This window comes from Mastomys coucha, unplaced genomic scaffold (assembly GCF_008632895.1).
Source record: "Mastomys coucha isolate ucsf_1 unplaced genomic scaffold, UCSF_Mcou_1 pScaffold21, whole genome shotgun sequence".
Classification (NCBI taxonomy): Eukaryota; Metazoa; Chordata; class Mammalia; order Rodentia; family Muridae; genus Mastomys; species Mastomys coucha.
The window spans coordinates 63,828,255-63,846,092 of NW_022196904.1; the positions used below are offsets into that span (position 1 = coordinate 63,828,255).

Below are 17,838 nucleotides of genomic sequence, written 5' to 3' on the forward strand. Positions count from 1 at the left end.
GCTCACAACCACCCGTAATGAGATCTGACGCCCTCTTCTGGTGTGTCTGAAGACAGCTACAGTGTACTGTAGTGAGCGGGGCTGTCCTGAGTTCAGTTCCCAGCAGCCACATGGTGGCTCATGGCCATCTGTACAGCTACAGTGTACTCATACACATAAAAATAAATAAATCTTTAAAAAAAAGGGGGGGGGGAGAGTGAGATGGGCTAGGGTCTCAGACGGAGTGTAGAGGGGAGAGTGAGACGTGCTGGGGTCTCAGACGGAGTGTAGAGGGGAGAGTGAGACGGGCTGGGGTCTCAGACTGAGTGTAGAGGGGAGAGTGAGCTGGGCATCATTGTTCACATCTCTCTGTTTCCTGCCTCGGTGGCATCCCCGCCATGCTGGGCTGCACCTTTAAAATGTGAATTGAAATAAACTCTTCCTTCCCTAAGTTGCTATCTCAAGTATTTTGTTAGAGCAACAAGAAAAGTACAGAATGTGTAATCTTTAAGAGCTGTTAAAAGCAATGACATGGAAAGGTGGTATTGTGAATTAAGGACGACTCAGACTACGGGAAAAGTAATGTTAGTGACAGTATCAGCCATGTCTTGTCAAACACAGCAGATTACACAATGGCATGCCATGTGGGCTCATCTCACTCAGTTATAAATATATGCATGTATGACTATACGAAGGAATATATTAGCATGTTCATAAACTTGTAAATATGGGCGATTCTTCCTGTATGTATTTATATTCATGGCATTATTCCGTGTCATTTGGACTCCTTTACGGCTCTGAGTCATGTGTTCATGCATGCACACTGGATCCTGAAGACCAATGGAAAGACATCTGGGGTGTACCCCTGGCCATGGGATTCCTATATCCCTCATTCTTAGTTTTCCTGGTTGGGTATCAGGGCATGCTCTGTGCAGCTGTGCCTCTGGGGTCCTCTGCCTGTACCTGGCACTTAGGATTGCCTGGCTTTCTGATGCTTTCCCATGTGCTGGGGGTACTGTAACATCTCCTTGCTTTGTTCTCCATTTCTTTAGTTTCTGCTTGACAGCTGTTCACAGCTGTCTCCCTTCTCGTGTATATTTCTTGTGTGTACACATATGTGCATGTATGTATGTGTGTGTATGCATGTGTGCTGGTCTGCACGTATACATGTGTGTGCATGTGTGTGCATGTGAGTGTGTGCATGCCAATGTGTACCTGCATGTGGAGGCCCCAGGAGGATCTTGGCTCTGTATTTCCCTGAGACAGGATCTTTCACCATGCTTGGCATTCACAATTTTTTTTCAATTAGGGATGGCTATCAACAAACCCTATTAATCCTCTTGTCTCCCTTTGCCCAGTGCTGGCTTGCAGGTATCCCCAGCCACACTCAGGGTTTTAGTGGGTTCTGGGAATCTGAGCTCTGGCTTCTATGCATGCGCAACAGATGCTTTTACCCATGGAGCCCCGGGACCCACATTTAATCTGATTTTCCTATCTGTTTTAGTTATTTTACTGTTTCTGTGATAAAATACTGTGAGCAAGGCAATTTATAAAAGTTTAATTGGGCTCTGGTTTTTGAGGGTTAGAGTCCAGGATGTTTCTACATGTTAATATGTATTTTGAATTTTATTTAGTTTTACTCTTTGTCACATTTTTATTCATTTATTTAGTGTGTGTGAGCGTGTGTATGAGAGCATGAGAGAGTGAGTGACACACACACACAAACACACAGATTAGGGTAGAGAACAAATTGTTGGAGTTAGTTCTCTCCCTCCACCATTTGGTACCCAGGAATTGAACCCAGGTCCTCAGAATGGATGACATGAGCCGTTATTCACTGAGCCACCTCACTTGCCCTATTATTAGTATTTTGGCATCAAGGAAACTTATATAGGAGATCAAATCTGTAGTGAAAAGGGGGTTGGTTCTAGTGCATCCTCTGGCGATCACATGGTGCATGTGAGGGTCTTGGAGATACAGCAGGGCAGGCACTTCTGGGTATGCTGTGTGATGCCGTTGTGAAAGAGCACATGTAGAATTAGAGAAAGGATTTTGGTACTTGATTTGACCTTGGGAGATTCTGCTGGCCTTGTGTGGATTCAGGGGAGACCCTCAGAACAGAGACTGCCGTTGTCAGGGCCTTCTACTCCAGGGGTTCCCTTACAATATCCTTACATTTGAGCTTTGGGAATTGGACTTTCCTCTCCCATGGTGTGGCTGCAGGCCAGGGAAACTCTACACCTGGAAACCACAGCTTCCCACTCTGGCTTGGCTGGTCTCCCAGTTTTAGCGAACAAGTACCGCTTCTCTCCCATCTCTGTTGGCTGTGTGCTCAGCCCCTTCTTCTTTCAAAATCTCTGTGAAATCCTCTCATCTGGAAGAATTTGTTTCCATGCTTCCCCAGGGCTCGGAAAGACAAAAGTCTAGGTGATTTAACATTGGCTGATGTGGTGGCAGAGGAGCATCCACCACGTTCTGGAGACAGTGACTCGTCACATACCCCGTTTGCTTCTCTAGGCTTTTGAAAAGGGGATAGCATTTCCTACTCACCCTGAGTTTCCCAAACTTTCTATTATTATTACTTATAACAAGGAGAGAAATTCAATATAAACAGTAGCTCCAGGCCTGGGGCAGAGCGCTTTGGGAGGAGCCATCAAGCTCACTGGCCAAACACCCTGATGGTGGTTGGACTCCAGCCTCAGTTCAAGAACCTGTATCAGAAACCAAGATGGAGAGTAACTGAGGAAGACAACCAGTGCCAACACACATGCACATGCACACGCACACGCGCACACACTCGAGAGAGCGCACTTGAGCATGTACACCCAACATATATAATCATCACCATCATGCGACCGTGAATATCCAGAGTGCTGGGGCTGAACAACTCTCTGACTTTGTTTCTGGTCCGCTGGTTGTGAGCAGTTTTCTGAACCCTGCTAGGTATCCATTCCCCATTATTAATTACAGTACATGCTTCTAAGGGCTGGCAGGGTATTTAGAATAACACTGTGTCAAACACAGCTCTGTTTCTCCTTCAAGCAGCCAAATGTCCTGTGGCACTGAAAAATATGATTCTGAAGACCGAGGTAGTATCTGCTCAACCTTTTGGTTTAGCTTCTGCTTGTGAGTGGGGCAGCCATGTGGTCAAAATAATCAGGCAGGGGGCATGCACCTCCAAGCGTATTTCAGACAATATTGGGAATTGTCTCAGCTGAGTCCTTTTGACTACTCAGCTCCCAGCAAAGGAGGTGTCTTGTGACTACCCTTATGAATAGGCCTTTTAGGCATGAGCACCTGCTACTGGTTCGTTCTTTCTAGCAGATTGAAAAGGGAAGAGCAAATCCCTCTTTAATTTAACCCTGAGCCCCTGGCTTACATGGAGCTACCAGACTCCCAGATTCACGGATTCTTGCTCAGTGTAGGCTCTCATGCTACCAGACTTGTATAAGGCTAAGGGGGGGTGGGCTAGGGCGGGGTGGGTGTGACCCACCAGAAAGGAAACCCTCCTGGATGTGAGCTGAAGCTTCCTGAGTTGTTTAGTTTTGGGCACATGCTTGGATCTAAAGATTTGCAAGGGGGACGTTCTGGGAGCAGGCATTTAAAATCGTGTTCTTATGGTATCACTTAAAAAGCAACAATAGCCGGGTGGTGGTGGCGCACACCTTTAATCCCAGCACTTGGGAGGCAGAGGCAGACGGATTTCTGAGTTTGAGGCCAGCCTGGTCTACAGAGTGAGTTCCAGGACAGCCAGGGCTATACAGAGAAACCCTGTCTCGAAACCCCCCCACCCAAAAAAAAAAGCAACAATAATGTCTCCTAATCTGAGGGTGATCTGCCAGGAATCCAGGCTTCATGTTTACGTTCCGGGTCCGCAGAGAGAAGGAAGCCCATTCTGGGTAGGAAAAGCTTAGACAAGAGCCTTGACACAGAAAACTCTGGTAGGATTCTCCCAGATCTGGGAGGCCTTGGGCCCTGTAACCTCTCGAGGGTGAGCTTTCCTCACACCCAGGGCTCTGTTGACCTTCCTCCACCTTCTGCATTGTCTAGTTGAAACAGTACATCCCCGGGAGGGATGTAACTACAGGTACTCGTATGCTCAGCAGGGCCCTTTCTGGGCCTCCAGGATGTGGCAGGCTGCACTTTGGCCTTGTCAAGTGGGCCTTCCTAACACTTAGCCCAGTAGCTAGGAGAGAGTTTGGCTAAAGAGATAGCACATTCTTCCTGGTGTGTTTCAGGAGTGCCTCCGTGAACACGGGTGCTGTGCTGAATGGGGAGCACCCCAGAGACCCAGGAACATCAATGTGGAAGGGAGAACCAAACCCTTCATTGATCATTTGGTGGGAAGGAAGCTACGTAGTTCAACAGGGGAGCCATAAATCATAAGTGGCTTTGGCTGGAGATAGAGTATCCTGGGAAAGCATTGTAGGAGAGGAGGAGGAGGACTTCGGCTTAGTAGTGGGGAGGGGAAGGGGTTCTTCCAGGGCTCGATAGGCAAAGCAAGTGTGATAGTTCTGTCAGCACACTTTTGAATCACCAGGAAAGAGAGTCTGGATGAGTCTGAGTTGTTGTCTAGGTCAGATTGGCCTCTAGGCAGGTCTATAAGGGATTGTCTTGATTACGTTAGCTGATGTGGGAACATCTAGCCTGCGGTGGGTCTTGGGCTATTTAAAGGTTGAAAAGGTGAGCTGAGCTGTACACTTACATGCATTCATTCAATCTCTGCTCTTGACGATGGATGTGAGTAGCTGCTTCAGGTTCTTGCCCCGATTTTCCCAAGTCGGTGATGGACTGTAACCTGAACTGAAATAAGCCGTTCTCCTCTGAAAACCTCATTTTGTACAAAGTTCTGTGCTGAACAGTTTATGTTACCTGTTCCACTGAGGGACACTTTATTGGGGTTCCCATTTTACAGATGAGTAAACCAAGTCACTGAAGGTAGATGCATCTTGCTCAAAGGCCTATAGTTGAATGGGGAAGGGGAGAAGATGGGGTCCAACTCATGCTTCTTCTGTTGAAATGTATTTGGAAGCCACCCAATTCTTTACAGTGGATTTGACATGCTGCGGGAAACCAAGAGGGATTTGGAGGGTTAAAGATTAAAGGGCTGTTTCCAAAAGACTGGTCCAAATGAGGTCTTCTTAGGTGCTGTGGTGGTTTGAATATGCTTGGCCCAGGGACTGGCACTATTGGAGGTGTGGCCTTGTTGGAGGAAGTGTGTCACTGTGGGCATGGGCTTGGAGACCCTCCTCCTAGCCATGTGGGAGCCAGTCTTCTCCTCTTTGCCTTCAGATAAAGATGTAGAACTCTCAGCTCCTCCTGAACCATGCCTGTCTGGATGCTGCCATGCTTCCTGCCATGATGATAATGGACTGAACCTCTGAACCTGTAAACCAGCCCCAATTAAATGTTCTTTGTAAGAGTGTCTGTTCACAGCAATAAAACCCTAACTAAGACAGATGGTGAATGAGTAGTTGAATGATTGGTTGCAATGGGGTTAGGGAGAGCCAGAAAAGGTGTTGGAAGAACAGTTGGCAGGGTTGGAGGTCTGAGCAGTGGTGCTGCTGCTGCTGCTGCTGGTGGTGGTGGTGGTGGCAATGATGATGATGGTGATGATGATGATGGTGATGATAAAAGGAAAGTGTCTGAGGTGGGCGACATGGTGAAGAGGGTAGGAGAAAGGTCAGGCAGGGAAAAGGCCTGATGAGGATAGAGATGAAACATGGAGGAGCACAGCCAGTAAACCTCTACCCCTTCCTATGCCAGGGACCCCAGATGCTGTGCTACTGGCTATCTGTGTCTGTCAGGTGTCCCTATCTGTTAAGAGTTAAGAGCCCCCCCCCCCCCACTTTCACATAAAGACTCCTAACTTTTAAGTGTTCTCAATTCTCTTAGTTTAAAAAAAAACAGCTTACAGGCCAAAACTAAAGAGAAAAGCATGTCTGTGGCCAGACTTTCCAACTCCTGGGCCTGTGCTTGGCCAACTCTGACTTGGGATGAACTTTGTGAGTGGAGAAGCCTGTGAGCAGCTGGGTGTCGGGCCTGGAACTCAGGCACTGCTCTTATCAAGACTTGGGTTCTTGAAGTGCTGGAGAGCCAGGGCTGGCAGGTCTCTTACCATGGCAACGATGTGTGGATACTGACAGGGTCAATTACTGTGTATCCTCCAGCATGGTGACCCTAGGCTCTCAGGCTCCTGTGGGCCACCAGCTGTCACTTGTCAGTGTTCTCCAAACAGTGAGGCCTGTGGATTACTTTCTTTTCTCTCTGTTTGTCTCCCCTGCCCCCAGCCTCCTATACAAACAAAACAGACTCAGCCCTTTGCAAACACACCTGGCAGCCGGCAGAACAGGACCAGGAGCCTTGGCTGTGGCAGTGTTTCACATGGGTACCTGCCACAGGTCAGACCCAGGGTGTGCTGTATTTGTCTTGGATAACAACAGACATCCTTGGGACTATGAGGGTGGCAGGTTATTGGGCAGTTGGATGTGTAGCTCCTAGATCTGTAGTTGAGCTCTTAAGGTTGTCTGGATCCTGTTGTCTCACCCTATGCCTTCTGTCCTGGATGCCTGTGTTGGGATTTATCTGTAGTCGGTACTATTTTTGCCCATCCCAAGGGAGTGGAGACAAAGAGCAGATTGGTTTGTTGACCATGGCAGAATTGCCATGGACTAGGGAGAAGGAAGGGATCCTGGTTGAAATACATATTGTTACATCTGTCAGGGCTCATAGGCTTTTAGTAGAATGATTAAATATCACTGATGACCATATAAACCGCAGCTAAGAAACTGAGACAAATGAGGCCAACAGAAGGCCTGGGAGTTGGAAATTTAGACCACAGATAGGCATGCTGTTCAGTTTGGTTTTGATCTGGTACTGATTTTGAAAACCGGGAGATCTGAGGACACTTAATGTAAAGATTTGTGGTACAGTGTCCATGGGCCTCAGCCAGGAAGGGACAGGAGCTGGCTGCTGCTGCCCCCTCTAGGCTGAGCATGGCACTGCTCTTATCATTATTATTTTATACATTTACGTGTTTGTTGTGTGGGTGCACAGATACATGTGCTATTTTTACACTTGTTTATTGTGTGTGTGTTTGCATATGTATGTGAGCATGTGCCGTAGTATTATGTGTCAGAAACTTGTGGGAGTTGATAATTACATCCCATTATGTGACTCCCAGAGATTAAACTCAAACAAACAGGCATTTGAGCAAGCACTTTTATACACGGATGTTTCAACATCTCCAGGTGCCGCTCTTCATGTCTCTGATTTGAAGGCAATGTTTCGTCGCCACTTGTCATCATGTTTGTTCCCAAATTTCTGTCACACCATTTCCACGTCAAGGGTTTCCTGTGTGTACAGGGTACTGCAGCATTTGGGTTGTTGACCTGCTGCTTTGAGTCACTGGGCTGGGTCAATGCTGCTGCACAGAGGCATCAACACGAAGAGAGACAGCACAGTGACTGGGTGAGGAGTGGGGTCTGCTAGGAATCTCAACACAGCAAATGGGGGGTGCAGGCAGAGTGTCTGAGGCAGAGCCTGGCGGAGGTCCTAAAGTCATTGCTGTGGTAGAGAGACATAGTCCTATTCTGCATGATTGTGTTGAATTGAGGTTGCCCATCTGTATAGAGGAAGATGAGATTCAAATCATACTGGCTCATGGAGACTGCCTGACAGGGTGCTTGAAGATGGAGCTCAGTAGGCTGTGCTCAGGGCAGATTGTTGGGGGACGGGGCATTAGGAACAGGTGACGGTGGCTTTTCTGTCGAGATCCCAGCTAAGGCTGGACTCAGGCACTTCTTCTGTACAGGATATGGCAGAGGCCAGGACAGGAAAGAAGTTTCTGCGTTGTGTTCTACCATTCTCTAAGTTTAATTGCTTTTCTGGGGGACCCAGTTCTCTCTCATGTTGAGCAGAGGGTGCAGAATAGAGCTCAGAGGTTAAAGATCAGCCATGTCCTCAGAACCCTGGACACAACCTTGAGGCATCAAGACTTACCCTCAGGTGCACATCCATCGATGCTAGGAAGCTGCCGGCTTGGTCTCTCCCGTTCCCACATCCTGTTTTCATTTTCTTTGCTGAGTGTTCCTGGTGGCAGAGGTGCCACCATACTTACTTAGCCTCCAGCGGCAGCAGGGCTCTAAGGGCTTAAGGATGACATTGCTGAGATATTGAGGTGCTGATTATGAGCTCTGAAGTCACTGTGTCAGGGGAATACAGCCACTTGGATGAGTCATGGCAGCCCCTGGGTAGCCTTCAGGAGGGACAGCCTGGTTCCTTTCAAATTTAACGATATACTTTGAACTTTTGAAATTTATTTAGTTCTCTAAAGCACAGACCTTGGTCTGGGGATGTATGTAGCTCAGTTGGTAGAATGCTTGCTAAGCATGCACTAATGTCCAGGTCCATAACATTGGGCAAGGTGGCCCACTCCTGTCATCTAAACCCTCAGGACATGGAAACAGGAGGAGGAAGTTCAGGGCCATCCTTGGCTATATAGCAGGTTTGAGGCCAGCCTGAGCCTCTGTCTCAAAATGACAGCAAAATCCAAAGTTTGTTCATGTGGTTCAGAATGCACAAGGACTAGGAGGAGGTACCAGGCAAAATTCACATGTGTCCTCAGCTGTTTCCTTCATTGGGTGCTGTCAATTTCTTGGGAAAATTTTCGGAGAGATTCTAAGTATAGAGACAAGTTAATGTAATAATCACATACACACATATCTCCACTGAGGTTTACTTTACATGCTACACAGCTCATCTCTTTAAAGCATCCGGCACCATTTTTATAGGTTATTCATAGAGTTGTACATCCATCACAAAGATCGATTTTAGAACATGTTCACCACTGCAGGCTGAAACCCATATCTATTATGGCTTACTCTCCATATGGCTTTCCCTGGCACCAGGCGACTACTAATTTACTTCTGTATCTATGGGCTTCTCTATTTTGGACTATCATGTGACTGGAATCATACAACATGTTGCCTGTTTTACTTAGCATTTTTTCAGGGTTTATCTGTATTGAACCACTGTTTCATTTCTACCCCTCCTCCCAAATAGCACCATCCTGTTTTAGTTAATGTCTATCCGTATTTTTCCAAGATTGATCTTCATTCAGAATTTATGGTTATGTGTAGGAGTCTGTGTAAGGATATTTGCGTGTGAGTGTCAAGGTCAGGGGAGTTGGGTTCCCCCTACAGCTGGAGTTACAGGTGGTTTTAAGCTGCTTGGTGTAGGAGCTGGGAACCAAACTTGGGTCCTCTGCGAGAGTCATAGTTGTACTCTCCATTTCTCCAGCTCTGCATATCACCTTTCATACATATGTGGTGTTTGAATGAGAATGGCCCCCATAGGCTTATGTGTTTGAATGAGAATGACCCCCCCATAGACTCATGTCTTTGAATGCCTTGTCCCAAGTTGATGGAACTGTTTGGGAAGGATTAGGATGTGTGACCTTGTTGGCAGAGATGTATTATAGGGATGGACCTTGAGGGTTCAAAAGTCCACACCATTCCCAGTTAGCTCTCTCTCTGCCTCATGCTTGTGTATCAGGATGTAAGCATTCAAAGCTGCTGTTCTAGTACCATGGCTGCCTGCCTCCTGCCACCCTTCCTGCTATAATGGCCAGGGACTCACCTTCTGAAGCTGTCAGCCCCCAATAACCTTTTTCTTCTATAAGTTGCTTTGGCTCTGGTGCCTTATTACAGCAATAGAAAAGCAACAGGGAAACTGTTTTCTAAGTTGGTAAGCACTTGAATTGTTTCTGCTTTTTGGCTGCTATGAAGAATGCTGCATTGAACATTTACATATAAGTGTTTGTGTGGATGTGGGGTTTACTTGCTTTTGGTTACAGAGCTAAGAGTGGCCTGCTTGGTCATTTGGTAAGTTCTGTGCTTAACTTTTTAAAAAGCTGATGACTGTTTAGCAAGCCATCACACTATTCTCTGTCTCACTAGAAGGATATGAAGGTCATAGTTTCTTCATATCCTTGCCAACTTTGGCTACTGTCTGTCTTTTTGATCTTAGAGTAGTGGTTCTCAACTTTCCTCATGTTGTTACCCTTTAATATAGTTCCTCATGTTGTGGTGACCCCCAACCATAACATTATTTCACTTGTACTTTATAACTGTGATTTTGCTACTGTTATGGATTATAATATAATATCTACTCATATCTGATATGTGACCCCCCCTTGGGGGTTGCGACCCACAGGTTGAGAACCAATGTGACTGTAGGGAGCATGAAATAGCTCATTGCCATTCAATTTGCATTGTGCCGATTGGTAATGATGTGACCTTCCCTGTATGCACTTACTGGTCCCTTGCATGTTCGCTTTAGAGAAGTGTTAAGATCTTTTGCCTAGGGACTGGGGAAGATAGCTCAGTGGGTAAGAACATTTGCTGCTAAATTGTGAGGACCTGAATTTGAATCCTCAGCACCTATGTAAAAAGCCAAGTGTGGTCAATGGAGCATGTAACTCCAGTGCTGTGCACTGTGTGTGAGGGTCGAGGATAGAAGACAGGAGGATGTTTGGGCTTGTTGGCTGCAAGTCTTGTTTCAGGTTTAGAGAGAGATCCTGTCTTGAGGAAATTAGGTGGACAATGAAAGGCCTCTTCTGCACTCTGCACTTGCGCGTGGGTGCATTGTGCACTCTGCACACGCGCATAGGTGCATGCGCAGTAATACAACAGGTGTATATATCACGTATCCGCTCAGACATACTGTGCTGGTAGTTTATGCCCAGTTGACATAAACTAGTTTCATCTGGGGAGAAGGGACCTCAACTGAGGAATTGCCTCCATTAGATTGGTCTCTGGCCAGTTTTCTTAGTTCATGGTTGATGTGAGAGGATCCAACCCCTTCTGGGTAGTGTTATCCTTGGGAAGGTGGCCCCGAATTGTAGAAATAAGCAAGCTGTGTTAGCCATAGAAAGTCAGTAAACAGCATTTCTCATGGTTCCTGCCTAGGCCCTTGCCTGGGCATGTGCCCCGACTTCCCTTAGCAACAGACTGTGATCAGGATAGGAAAACCAAGTCAGTCTGTTCCTCCCTAAGCTGCTTTTGATCAGTGTTTCATCAGAACATTAGAAACCTAAGTAGAAGACACACATAATAAAAAAAATCAAATAAAGATCTTTTGCCTATTTCTAAATGGGATCACCATTTCATTATTGAAATGCAAAAATATTTTTATGTTATAAACGCAATTTCACTCTACACTGTGGCTGTCTTTTTACTTCCTGAATGGTGTTCTTTGAAGCACAACATTTTTTATTTTGATGAAGTTCAATTTATCTAATTTTTTTTTTCTGTTTTAGGGTCTGCTGTCCTGCTTAAAGGCCATTCATTGCTTAATCCAAGGTCATAGAAACAGCATATGCTGTTCTTTGTGAAATTTATAGCTTTAGCTCTGAGATATGTCATATATTTACATACTTCTTCAGAAATACTCTGTGAAGTAATTTTTGTGTATGATGGCTAGATATTTTACATTTTTCTATGGGGGAAGTGGCTTCAAAACTTTTTTTTTTGTGTGTGGGTATCTTCCCTCTCTTTCACACATAAACTATGTGTCTCATCTTGGACTATATAAATACCAGTCTTGCATATATGCATATATGAGAGGGCAGCAGCTCTGTGTTGATGCGGAGGCTTCATACTTCATGGGGGTTAGTCTCTTGCTAGTAGACACTTGTATGTCATATTATGTAAGTGGAAGCATATGATTAAGACAAAATTTCAAAAGGGAAAGTCTTGATGAGGTTTGTAACATTGTAACTGACAGACATGCTGACCTGGTCCCTGTGTGGTACAGTGTGTCCATCCAGTTGTATAAGGAGAGAACCTGTCTCTCATGCCCTTGTCTTGTGTATGTATCGTCAGTCACTTTGATGTTTGTTAAACTTACAGATGGTTAATGGGATCTCTTTAAAGACTGACTTTGGATTTATCTTACTGTGAGGTTGTAGAATGCAAAGCCATTTTGTTTGCTTTTTCCACTGTCTGTGACCTGCCGGTTTTTATATCCTTTGACAAATGTTTCAATTAGATGATTGGTCTTTTTTATTGATTTGTGGATATTCCTTACATCCATTAATGAGGTTAGTTTACACCTGTACTGCAGATTGGATGTTTTCCCAAGCGTATCGTTTATCTAGACTTAAATTATTATTTCCCCCAGGCTCCCCACTGACTTAGGTTATTTTTCTATGTTTGAATTCGCCATTCTTTTCTTTTCATGGCTTTTGGATCTCTTCCATGTTTTCTAGTAATAGTTTTATTTCCTACAACTAATTTATTGTGATACAAAGTGGGGTCGTTATAAACAAAACATTGGATAGGGAAACCTCCCCCCGCCCCCCACCCCCCGAGCCTTTAAATGCCACCTTTATTCTGTGTCTGGATTCGGGAGGCAGTGGGGTCTGTGTCTGAGTGCTCTAGTGCTCTTTGTTGATGTGGAAGCATGAAGCATAGCTTAGCATTGTTAGCTCAGCGTTGGGACTGTGGCTTTACTGACTGGAGAAACCAGCTCCCTTCATCATCAGTCTTCCTTTTGTGTAAGGCTCCTGGCTCTGTGCCCACTTCTGTGTTTTGTTTTATGTTCTTTTGAGACGGTGTCACCCTATGTAGCTCAGTTAGCCTTCCAAACTGTAATTTTGCATCTACTGTGAATCATAATGTAAATATCTGGGATGCAGGATATTTGATATATAACCCCCCCCCCAAAGGGGACACAACCCATAGGTTGAGAATCACTGAGAGGGTCAGGCATGCTTGCAAGTCACAGGTGGACTTTGTCCCTCCGCAGGGTTATTGATAGGAGTCAGGACAAGAATTGGTTTCCTTAATGACCTCAGGAAAAAATGGGGGAAACTTAAGGTCCTATGGAGTAGGTTGGCTGTGAGATCCACCACCAGAACCCTAGAACTGCCTGGAAAGAAACAGACACCAATGAGGAAGTTTGCATTCAGATTGAGCAGCTCTCTCACGGCACAAGGATAAAGGCTAGGCTTCAAACCTCTAAGGAGTCTGTGGACTCCTTGGTCTATCTCTGATGGCCATACTCCAAACTGAGCCCACCCACTGGGCTTCAGTGTTGCTTTGCTCTGCCTTGTCGGGGAGGGCAATTCTGGAAGGTTTCTTTCTGTGTTGTTCTGCCGGTCTTGGAGCTTGCTCCGCCAGCCTCCTTGTTTGTCTAAATGGGGCCTGCAGGCTCACTGGAAACTTGATTCTGGCCAGCTGTTGAAGAGTCCTCTGGGTAAATAAATCCTCAACCTGGGGATGACATTCCAGAGTAGAAGAATTTAAAACTTGTATTTATTTTGTAATACCTCTTTCATATCTTTTCGTTATTTTTTCTTTATTCTTGAGGATTTTGTACATGTATACAGTGTGATCAAATATGCTTCCCATTTCCACTCTCCAAGTCTCCTCATATTTCCAACATTCCCCCCAACCATATTCTTGTCTTTTTTATTTTTTTAAAATAACCTAGTAACTCCAGCTAGTGCTCTCCCATTTGTTCATGGGTGTGGAGCCACCTACTGGAGCACCAGAATCCTATCAATGTCCATATTCTCAAAAGAGAATGGTATTCCTCCCAGCAACTTCAGGAAGGGGAGGGACCTGAAAATCATCTACCACATCTATACTGGCCTGTTGGCTCACTTGATCTTGTGTCAGTGTTGTGCAGGTAGCCACAGCTGCTGTGAGTTCATGGATGTGATAGTCGCTGGTGTCCAGAACACAGGATTTTACTGCACCTCCCTACATTCTCTAGCTCTTACATTCTTTCTGCATCTTCCAAGGTAGTCTCTGAACCTTAGTGGGGGTAGGGGGGTTGATATAGATGCCCCATTTAGGACTGAGTACTCAGTCTCTTATTCTTAGTACTTGGACCAGTTATGTATCTCTCGGTTGACTACCGCTCCCTGTAAAAACAAACAAACAAACAAAAACCCCCAAAAGACCTCTCTAGCCAAGGCTGATTACAGCCCAGGTATGGATGGATATGAATATGTGTATTTAGGAGACACTTTGAAAACATGGCCATTTAGCAAAATAACAATAGAAGGCCTTGCCTTAGGCTCTATGATTTCCCTAGCCATAGGCTTTTGGCCAGGTTTATGGTATCAGGCATGAAATCTGTCCTGTGGAACAGGCCTTATAACCAACCTGAAAGTGGTGGGTTGTCTCTACCACAGTCGTGCCACTATTACACCACTGGGCATATCGTGCCTGATAGGGTACTATTGGAGCAAGCAGGGTTCGACTCTGGGTAAGACAATTGGTGCCTTTTTCCAGCAGCTCCTATAACATCTTGCTGCACTGGGGCAGCTAGCCAGCAGGGAGGAAATTTACTGCTCGTTCAAGACTGATTTCTCTATGTTCTGCAGTCAACGTATGTGGTAACTTCAGCAATAGACTCTTACTATGTAGTTATAGTGAGTAATCAAAAGGAATGGTAAGAATCTGTCTTTTTTTTTATATATATATATATATATATATATATATATCTGGGGCCTCCCTGACCAATAAAAACTTAGCTCCAAAAGAGAGAGGCAAATAGCTAGAAAACGCTTCTACATCTTCAGTCACCAGGTAAAAGGCAGATTAAAACTACTCTAAGATTCCATCTGTCTTAGGTAGGGTTCCTAGTGATGTGATAAACACCAGGACCAAAAGCAGCTTGGGGAGGAGAGGGCTTATTCTGCTTATACTTCCACATTATCGAAGGCAGTCCGGGCAGAAACCTGGAGGCAGGAACCGAAGCAAAACCCATGAAGGGGTGCTGCGTACTGCCCTCCTTATAATGGCTTGCTCAGCCTGCTTCCTACAGCCCAGGGGTGGCCCCACCTACCATGGGGTAGGCCCTCCCACAATAACTAAGAAAAGGCAACAGGCTTGCCTACAGTCTGATCTTTCCAAGCTATTTTCTTAATTGTGGTCCCCTCCTCTCAGATTGACTCTAGCTTGTGTCAAGTTGGCATAAAAACTGTCTGGCTTGCCACCTCACCTCAGTCAGAATGGAGATCACCAGTCATATAGATGTTAACAAATACTGAAGTGGCTATAGCAAAAGGGGAACTTTTACATGATGTTGGTGGGAAGGAAAATCAGTTCAACTATTCTGGAAATCAGTCTAGAAGTTTCTCAAAAAACTAGAAACACAACTGCCATATGATTCAGCAATACTGCTTCAGGGCATGTGCCTAGTAGACTTAATGTTCTACCACAGAGTCACTTACACATACATGCTCATTGCTGTGCTATTCACAGTAGCTATGAAATGGACTCAACCAAGATATCCATCATTAATAGATGAATGCACAGGAACAGAAAAATGAGTTTATACACAACGGAATATTAATACACAACCACGACCAAGAAGCAAATCATGAAAATTTCAGGTAAATGGATAGACCTAGAAACAAAAAAAAACATACTGAAAGATGTAACTCAGGCCATGAAAGACAAACACCTTCCATTCTCTCTCATGTGCGGATCCCACTTTCAAATCTCATCATTTATGTTTAATCTGGAGCACAAGAGGAAGCCGGGAGATGAGAATGGTGCTTTTGGGTTAGGGCACAGTAAGGGAAGAGGATGATAGGTTATAGGAAAAGGAGGAGAAAGGAGAAATACTAGGAACAGACAGGCTTAGGTAGGCAGGGCATAGGCAAAACCATACAGACTTTCTGTGACCGCCACAACTCTGAGTAAAGACAAAGAGACACATTTATTATAATCGCTTTAAGTCTTAGGCTTATTCCCACCAGCTAGTGACTTAACTAACCTGTTTATAGTAGTCTAAGTTCCTCTATGTGGCTCATTAGTTACCCCTCCTGCGATCCCAGCCTGCTTCTTCCTCTGAGTCTTTAGTCTGTCAGGCCTGACTCCCCTCCACCCCGAAAAGTTTCTCTCTCTCCCTAGAAGTCCCATCTTCTAACTTCCTGCCCAGCGATTGGCCATTCAGCTGTTTGTTAAACCAATTAGGGCGTGTTTACAAAATATGATGAAGCCAAATGAATAACAATATCAAAGTTGGGTCTGCACTCCATTCTCTGTTGGCACAGAAACCAGCATTTGAATAATACAAAGATAACCTTTACACAATGCACAAAAGGATCACTCTAGCACATAGGGGCATGGGAGAAACCAGATGGCAGAGGGGCAGCTAACCCAAAGGAAGGGTACATGAAAACTCACAAAGTATCTTACTACCTCCTAATGCAATTGAAAGAAATAATCGGCAGGATAATAGACTACATGAGAAAGGAGAAAGGGGAGAAACATCAAGGGTTAAATGATTAAGCATGGGTGGGAGAGGCCACGGGGGCAGGGGTGGGTGGGTGGGAAAGGGAATTACCCTCCTTGGCTGGACAATGTTACTCCCAGTATACGTGGATTAGAGAATGAAGATCTCAGTATACGGGAGAATTGGAGAGTTTTGAATGGCTCCTCTGTCTTGTTGGAAATAAATGTTAAAATGCTCTGGAGATGGCTCAGTGTGTAAAGTGCTCACTGTTCAAACATAAAGACTTGAAGATATTCAGATCTTTAGCATCTGAATAATAAGTCTGACTTGGTGGGCTATAGCTGTAATCTCGGTTCTGGGATGAGGGAGCAGTGAGTGGAGGCAGATCTATTCTTGGAGATCACTAACCAGTCAGCCTAGCTAATGGGTGAGCTCTGGGCTTAGTGAGAGATCCTGCCTTAAAGAATAAAGGGAGAGATTAGACAGTTGCGGGCGCAGCGGGCTGGTAGTCATCGGGCCTATGCTGCCACCGCTTCTTCCTCGTGAATAGGGAGACCTTAACAGCCAGACTTCGTTCCTCTTACAGTAGCTCTCATCTAGTCATTGTCGCAACTCTGCCACCATGTTTGAGGCACGCCTGATCCAGGGCTCCATCCTGAAGAAGGAGCTGGAGACTCTGAAAGACCTCATCAATGAAGCCTGCCGGGACATCAGCTCGGGCAGCGTGAACCTACAGAGCATGGACTCGTCTCACGTCTCCTTGGTGCAGCTTACCCTGCACTCCGAAGGCTTCGACACGTACTGCTGCGATTGCGATCACAACCTGGCCATGGGCGTGAACCTCACCAGCAAGTCCAAAATTGTAAAATGTGCTGGTAATGAAGTCATCATCACATTAAGGGCTGAAGATAATGCTGATACATTAGCACTAGTATTTGAAGCACTAAATCGAGAAAGTTTCAGACTATGAAATTAAGTTAATGGACTTAGATGTTGAGCAGCTTGGAATCCCAGAACAGGAGTACAGCTGTGTAGTAAAGATGCCATCTGATGAATTTGCACGCATATGCCGAGACCTTAGCCACATTGGAGATGCTGTTGTGATATCCTGTGCAAAGGATGGGGTGAAGTTTTCTATAAGTGGAGAGCTTGGCAATGGAAACATTAACTTGTCACAAACAAGTAATGTTGGTAAAGAAGAGGAAGCGGTAACCATAGAGACGAATGAGCCAGCTCAGCTAACTTCTGCTCTGAGGTACCTCAACTTTTTCACAAAAGCCACTCCACTGTCTCCTACAGTAACACTCAGTATGTCTTCAGATGGACCTCTTGTTGTAGAGTATAAAATTGCTGACATGGGACACTTAAAGCATTATTTGGCTCCCAAGATCGAAGATGAGGAAGGATCTTAGGCGTTGCTAGAAACTGAGAAAACAACCTCTGAGGATTGCTTCTGAGATGCTAGTGTGTTCTGAGGTCTTTCCTGTCACCAGGTTTATACCTGAGTATTCTTAAATATTAAAATATGTAGATATCTTCTGTAAATAACCTACTTTTTTTCTCTCCATTCTCCACAATTTGCTTAAAGAATAAGCTCCA

General features: G+C 45.2%; 1 protein-coding gene and 1 pseudogene across 7 annotated transcripts in view; both read left to right on the plus strand.

The window, feature by feature from the left end:
• The window catches only part of Fam174b (family with sequence similarity 174 member B), a 103,437-nt gene that overhangs the window by 4,341 nt on the left and 81,258 nt on the right, over positions 1–17,838 (plus strand). The window lies entirely within an intron of this gene.
• LOC116102398 lies at positions 16,837–17,809 on the plus strand (annotated as a pseudogene).